The following is a 6,214-nucleotide window of genomic DNA, read 5'->3' as shown; positions in this document are numbered from 1 at the left end:
CTCAACTATGTGTCTTCTATCTGCTGATGTTCCCCTGCAGTGCACATGATTCTTTACACCCAGCTCCTGTCGCCCAGACTGTGCACACTGACAGTAAATCTGCATCATTCTCAGTAAATCTCAGTGTAATTATGGCAATAAGTGATGTTAAGGGCTTTGAAGTGTCTTCCAATTTAGACTAATCTGAGCTGAGATATGTGGAAACACTAATTCTTTTCAAGGGACTAACTATAACCTCCGCTGGATGGTTTAGGTACATTAAGCAATGACGCTGCAGGTCTAAATTACACACAGCAGTATACTCTAACTCATTAAAATGATAGTGTATGATATAATACATATGGGATGGTGGATAACACGTATAGTAGCAGTATTACGGAGATTGGAGCAGCAAAATGATCTCATGAGGACATAGTGTATGATCAAAATGCATGGATTACTTTCACCCACAATTCCTCCTGGATGTATTGTATTATTGCTGGATTGGGATTGTACTAAAATCATTGAAGTGATTCAGAGTTAGTTTCCACATGTCTCGGATACAAGTCCAAAAGTGAAGCAACAAGCTTGAGAGGAGAGTCAGCCTCATTTCCCTTCATATCAGGTTGCTCATTTTACAAGCCTTAGAGGATTTTATGGCTCAGTTGAACATTTTTCATTTTCACGCCTTTGATTAAAGTACAACCATGCAGTGCTCACCACAGGCCAATTCCAGATGCAGCTTTTATAATTCAGTGTTATTTCAAAAGATTTGGCTGAAAAACTGCAAAAGAATGAGCTTGAAAATGGTTGGATACAGTGAACGCAGCAGCAATAATTTGCTTTTCGACATGCTTGTTGTTGAGTCGGAAAAATATATTCTATGACCATGCTGTAAGAATGGGAAAATATACTTAGCAAAGGCAGCAACGGTGACATTGTGATTTGCATGTCTGCCTCATATCTGAGTGGTCCTAGGTTCAAATCTTGATTTAAGCCATCTCTGTGTGGAGTTTGCATGATCTTCCCATGCTTGTATGCTAGGCTACTGGAAGACTCTAGATTGTCTAATTGACTGTCTCTAATCATAAAAATAAAAAATACTCCATTTGAAAAATAGAAATATACACTCAGAACAGATTTATTATCCATCAGCATCAATTCCAGAAGGTAAATGATTCTATCTTTGGTTTGTTTATTGTTTTTCGAAACTGAGAATGTGAAAATTGCCTGAACAGTAAATTCAGGGTTCAAGGTTTTATGATGGCAACAAATTCCCAGCATCTTTCCAAACGTATGAGACCAACTAATTGTGTTCAACAATGGAGGTTTCACTGTACTTCAACTTTACTCGTACTTGGTTGGAGTGTCAGATCTCGCGGACTTTCTGCGTTCAATCTTCTCCCGCACGCAATCACCAGTGGAGAGGCAGCAACGTAATGAAATCGCACACTGGGACAAGAAGACAGCTCCGCCTCCCTGTGATTATTTTCATCATGATCCACTGTCACTGAAAGCCCCCTGCACTCCGACTCCCTCCTGTTTTTGGTTGGTGCCATCTCTCCAGTGTCATCCCAAACTTCCTGCTGCCGTCACTCACCTCATCACTGTTCTTCTCTGCAGCATCCCAGGGATGCACCGTCTGCTGTGCTGGTAATGCAGTCCAACTGTGCAATATAAACACAGCCAATGGGAGTGAGATATGAAGCAACGGACCAACGTCACAATAACACAGAAATTATATAATAATAAATTAATTAATAAATGAATAGCACTCGCTAATCTTCATGGCTTTTAGTCATATGGAGTCATATCGGGAGGGAAATGAAACGTTAAGTGCTTTGAGTTAACAGTGAAGACATAATCACATACAATTAGATTCTAGATAATACAGGAAAAAAATAAATAATGGAATCCATTATTGAAGTAGCTCGACATGTGATTGACCTTGCTAAATGAGATTTAATCTGATGTTTTTTTCATTCTAAGTGACATTTTATAATGAAACAAAAAGGAGTGTGATTGGTGTGATAGTGCATACATAGTATATGATGCAGGCTGCCAGATAGTCCCCATGAGGCAATTTCTGATGAGATTTTTTTTTTTTGAAAAATGCCACTGGTCAGTATTTGGAGTACATACCAGTCTAGTGGTTGCTAAGCAGAATTTGTAGAGCAAAGTCATTTGTGGCCCCAAAGCTCAATGACATTGTCAACCACTAGGTCACTGAATGAACACAGCTGGCAGAAACCTAAAGTCGGACACAATACACAAAGAAAATGCCTCCAAGGATTTTGACTATGACCCCTGTTACCAAATGTATTTTGGCGTATATATCATTGAAAGTATGAAAGTATGCTTTCTCAATGATTAGTTGAATACTGTGCCTGCTAGGGCAATAAAAACAAATCTACTTACCTAAACTACAAATTTTAAATCTTGAACTCCAGGTACCTTAAATATATTTGATTTGATCTTGTTTAAAATCAATAGTGCTCTGGCTGGGCTATTGATAAATACCACAAAATCTGTAAAAAGATGACTTGTGTGAGAACAGAAAAGTAAAGGACTGAACTCTTAACTCATCTACTGCAACCCATGTGCTTTGGTTATGATTTATAACTTTCTCTCATACAGCGTTCATTCATTTGCAGTCTGAACACAGAAAAGTGAACAGATCCATTTCATCAGAAGTCTCCATTACCACAACAACCACCGTTCAAGTAGTGTGATTTATCCGAGGGAGTGACAAGTGCATATAAACCTTGTTGTAATTCTTAATCAAGTCATAGGAATTCCAATGCTCTTTTATTGACATGAATTGGAACTGTTATAAATAGTGAAAAGTGTGCATAACGAGCCTCCTTTAAGAAATAATCCAGGAAAGTTAACAGATATGCTTAAAACTGACTGCTGACACAAGACAGCAATAGATACGATGGGCGGAGCTAATATAATCAATAAGGAAAAAAAAACCACTAATGATGTACCGTAACGAAAATATGAAGATTACGGCCACTCACACTCGCATTTTTTAACAGTCTGCCATGTAGCAGATAAATCAAGACATTTCACGTAATGTCTCTTCTCCTACCCACGCACGGGCTCATTAGCAAGAATGATGCCAGTCAACGGGAAGTGAGGATTCTGTCTTGATGTCTCACATCAGATGATTCCACTCAAAGACAGACAGCGATGGATGAATTGGCCTCAATCATCCTGATTCGCTGTGAGTGAAGTAAGTGCCCTTTGCCTGAAAAGGGAGGTTTGGATTTACTTCATCATGCCTTGGTCTCCTGATCAATGCACTTAAGTGTCTTACAAATGTGCTAAGTCAGGGGAAAAGACAGGAGTGTTAGAAACTGAATCTATCGGCATGCAATTAAACTTTTCTCCTGCCCTTGGCTCGACCGAAACGAAGGAGGCGATAGAGTTTGCCACTGACACAAAAGTGATTTTTAATTTAAAGCAAATCGCGGAGGACACCCAGACACAAAAGACACAAGCAAGAACCTCCACAGTAAAGAGCAGACAGGATGAGTCAATGCTTGATTAGATCCCAACTAGGAGATATCTGTGTCCGCCCCTAAAGTTCCCAATGATAAATTACAACATTAGATATAAGGTTGCTCTAAATTGTTTTTTTTGGTTTTTTTTTCATCAGATGAAGCAAAGGACGTCCTGAGATGCGGTACAGAAGACTGCAGCACAGCACAAGGAACAACAGAGGGTAATCAATACCCAGAAGCGTGGGAAACTAATGCATGATTAGTCTTTCACTTGACTATCCTGACATGAAAAAAAGTATTGTGGAAGTTTCTCAATTTCAGAGCATTAAGCAAAAATTTTAAATATACTTCTTAGATAGGCAACAGAATACAGTCGGAATACCGTCTGAAGTGCTTCATGTCACTCACGGAGAGAAGGCAGGAGTGCAGAATCTACTCAAAACAAAATGTAGGGTGGGAAAAAAGGCACTTCCGCACAATAAAATAGCAAATTAACAAAAGTCCAAGACTCAAAGTACCAAAACAAACACTAGGAATAGAATCATGAAAGATCATTACAGTAGATGTGACTTGAAAAAAAGGGCCAAGGGAAAAACATGAAACAAATCTAAATCCAGTCAAAACCCAATCAACAAAAACACGGATCATGACACAAGGAAGTGCATGTTTTCTTTCCATTCCCCCATTTTTTCCTTGGTCAGTCGAGGAAAAATAATAATGCTCAGTATACCGTAACTGCTTTTTTTCTGGCAAGTATGAATGACTGAATGTGAAGTGACATAATACAGTGAGTCACAAACAGAGTGAAAGAAACGGAGACAACATGGGATTGGAAATGCCTCTGAGGCAGTAGAATCACTAGGCTCAGCCAAGCAGCAGAATTCGGTCAGTGATGATACCCGTTCCAAGGCCACTAAATCAGCTGCAGTGAACTATCTCAGAAAAAATATCCTACATATAGATTTCTTTTTTAGCCCCTCAATAAATTGCCCTTCATCATCGTATATTGTCATGAATAGTTGTGAATCTGATGCATCCAACATGGCAGCATGGTTGCATCAAGGATTTCAGCCCAATCACTGCTAATTGTAGTTAATGACCCCGGACGCCTGACACAGAGGAGCAGAGTTACTTTCACTGAGCATAGGCTTGAAAGCAGAGTCTGATCTTTGAGAGGTTATTCATCTGTGCTGCTGTTGCGCTTCTAGCCTGGGAGCCCAAACAAAGCAGCGGTCACCTAATTGGCCCTGACCGGGGCTAACAGGCCCGTTTGAATCAGGTCATCCACAATAGAAGTCGCAGAGAATTTACACATTACTAAGCACTGTTAACAACCAATATGCATAAAGCTGACAATGCTCTCTCCGAGTTTGTTTCAGTGTCAAGTGTTAACTCGAAGTAACAGCGCAAACAAAACCAATATGTGAAATAACGTTAACGTTTGAAGTAGAAATGGGCAGAGCGATGTTTTGTTGGCACGGAAGTCGCTACGGCTTCTTCTTGTTAATCTAAGCATATCAAAATAATTTGTTTTGATTGAAAGTGTGATGCATAAACACACAATTCCTAATTGAATCAATATTTTTAGTGCCCATGAAAACAGTACATCCGATCAGAACTTTAATCCAAACTCTGATCGTATTAAAAAATTGTCTGTGTAAATTTAGTCAGTGAAATAAATGTGTGATGCTTCTTTATGTCGTCATCCATAAATAAGCACCACAAAGGGTTGTCTGGTTTTTTTTGGTTAACCAAGTCAGGTCTTGGTCCGTAATCCCCAGAACCACTGAAGGTTATCTGTAGAGAGAGAGAGAGAGAGACAGAGAGAGAGAGAGAGAGAGAGAGAGAGAGAGAGAGAGAGAGAGAGAGACCCTACATAATCCCTTTTTTGCAATAAATGTGCTTAGCTTGTTTAGTGTCAGCAACATCCCGCTGTCATTAATGGTCAACGTCATGTCCCCCTCTGCCATATTAGATTATATTACTGTCCCATTTTCATTTTGTCTTCAAATAACCATCCTATCTGTGGGATTTGTACATTAAGACAAACACATGAAATTAATACAAAGATAAGCGATGGTGCGCTATAGTCTTTCATGTGGTTTTATTATCACTGGGCATCTTTTACAGCAGCGCTGTGGACACTAATGAACAGGAACTGGAAAGCAGACTATAACAAGCCACTTGAGATGGTATACTGAGCCCCAGAGAACCATTAGCCAAAGTTTCCATTTTAAACATGGGCCAAGTGTGGTGACGTTTTGTAATTTGCTTGCAGGAAGTTGTTTTGGTGTCTTGGGAGTTGCATTCCTTATTCATTGTCTCTGATGGTTCAGTTCTATTTTGGACATTTCTATGATTCATATACAGTCTGAGGGAGGTACTTTGCCAGTAACATTTGACAAACAAGTTTGCATGTTGTTCTGTTGCAGGTGGTTATGGCGTGTACAGTATCCAGAGGACTTAGCAAGGCTGCTATGCACCGTCAATGTGGATGCTGGTGAAATATTCTTGAGGATAAATGAGAGTTTTACTTTACATGTAAAAGGCATGTGCATTTAAACAAACAGACCAACCAATCAACAAACACCATTTATCTGGGAGAAAAAAACAACTGCTGAATTTATACAGATTTGCAAATGGAAAGTTCTGACAGAGCATGTAATAGTCTTGCTGCCAAAAAAAAAAATTGCTCACTGACTTTCCCTTTTTGATCAGTGTAAGCG

This window comes from Syngnathus typhle, linkage group LG6, assembly GCF_033458585.1.
Source record: "Syngnathus typhle isolate RoL2023-S1 ecotype Sweden linkage group LG6, RoL_Styp_1.0, whole genome shotgun sequence".
NCBI classification, from domain to species: Eukaryota; Metazoa; Chordata; class Actinopteri; order Syngnathiformes; family Syngnathidae; genus Syngnathus; species Syngnathus typhle.
Note: the sequence above shows the minus strand (reverse complement) of the source record.